Genomic DNA, 2,069 nt, shown 5'->3' on the forward strand with positions numbered 1-2,069 from the left:
CAAAGGAAAATGAGACGTGACATATACCACCTCTGTGGCCATAGACACAGCTGTATCTCTCCATGGACTTTCCTTTCCACTTTCCACTTGACTGAGACATTGACAACCCTGGGTTCTCTGTGAAAGCTACATGTTAATTGTGACAATGTTTTCTTCAGCTGCAGCCCATCAATTAGTTGATAAAAGACAGCTGTCCTACAAACCTCACATCCACTGTGTGCACACATGAACAAGCCACAGATTATAGGTGTAGTTGTCACTAGAGCTTATTGTATTCTGATGGAGCCAGGTTGTAAGCTGCTTTGGGAAGGCCAATAATGAGACTATGCACGTAGTTAGTGGATAACTATGTTCAAAGAAAGTATTTGTTGTCTTATGGTCTGTTTTTGTATTTTGTTTGTGTGTTTTGTGTGCCTATGAATAAGTGTGAATATGAGCTTTCCATATTTCATAGTTTACAACTGACATTTCAATATGTGCTGATTTAAGGTAAAATAAAGACAAACTCACACTCCAGGCATTGCTATAAAAGTCATCAAAAAAAACCCTTAATATCTGTTGTGAATATCAAACTGCTCTGAGAATTGTGAGAATGTGGGTTTGGCCCCTCTCTGCCTCTCTCAACACTGAACAGGGGTCTTCCTTATATGAGTCATTTGTTACTGTTAGTCTCCAAGGTAACACAACTGTTAGCTCACAATTTTTCCATAAAGAGCCACATCTTATCTTTTTAATTCATAATTCATGATTAAATAGTATGCGTGTGAATGAATATGTGTATGTGTGTGTGTGCACACATGTGATTGTTTCTCACATTTTACAAAGAGGTCCACATTTTCATACTAGATTTTTTTACTCCTGAGTAAAAAGTTATGACTTGATAATCATTCAGGCACACACATTTAAACTTTTAAAAAATGTTTGCTTCAATTCTATGAACTACAGTTTCTTCATCAAGAGATGAAAAATACTGTCAAAACTTAAAATTTCCTGTACTTCCCCAATGCCCTTAGGAAAAAGGAAAATGACAGAAAACTCATTTTTAAGAGAAAAAGTTGTCTGAACTATATATGTGACAGAGTGACCCAGTCCTAAGGAACAAAGCAAAAAGACCCGAGCCTTCTCTTATCAGACTACATGGACCTTCAGGAACAGTATATATGGCTCCCCTTCCCTCCGAGTCACTTCTCTTCTCCTTCTTTATCTTTCTTTCTAGTGCCCCTGTATCAAAAACTAGAAATTAATTCCTTTTTCTTTTTAGAAGGCAAATGCTGGTTCCATATTCCCCAAGAATATACTAACTCATACCTCTTCTATATTTTGACTTTTTCCCACGTCGTTGTAAGAATTTCCTCCCCAGGTTTTTCTTCTCTTTGTGCTTCATAGTTCGACTCCTTGGAGAATTACTAATATCAATTAAGATTCTATCTGAGTCTCTCTCAGAGAATTAGTATTAATGAATGAAATTTATACAATCAAAAAACAAATAACAAAAGACACTATGTGTTCACCAGATCACTGTCCTCTCTAATGTTCAGTGTGGCGTTAGATAGCAGTTATCACTAAGGTCTCAGCAGTGTTCTGTGACCTATGGATGACATCGCAGAGTTCTAAAGCCCCAACAGTATTCACTGCAGGATTGCTAAATCTATTCCTTAAGTTAATGACATGAACTTGAACTTTCATATCTTGTACTTCATCCAAAAGTGTAGACAGATGTTAGAATGAAACAAAGGATATCCCTTGATGTGTGTAGGCATAGTACATTTTTTAATCTCCCTAAGCCTGAGGATATGGTAGTACCAGAGAGGATTATGCTTACAACTATGCTTCTCTCATGAAAATCAGTAAATTTTATATTGAACTACTGATTAAATTATCCTGAAAGATACATTAGATGCATATTGTGGTGTAATTTGAGAATACATCACAAATGCAAAAAGTTCTAGTACTTAGTGAATTTCTCCTGCTACTAGAAACATTCTCATGTGTCTTCCCAAGCCAACCTGTCTTCTTTGTTACTCTTTTTCATCACTTTTCTGTCAGTTGGGAGTCAGCTTTGACCACAC

The sequence above is a fragment of the Cavia porcellus genome, unplaced genomic scaffold (genome assembly GCF_034190915.1).
Source record: "Cavia porcellus strain 051 isolate PalLab524CR breed Dunkin Hartley unplaced genomic scaffold, mCavPor4.1 scaffold_23, whole genome shotgun sequence".
NCBI lineage: Eukaryota > Metazoa > Chordata > Mammalia > Rodentia > Caviidae > Cavia > Cavia porcellus.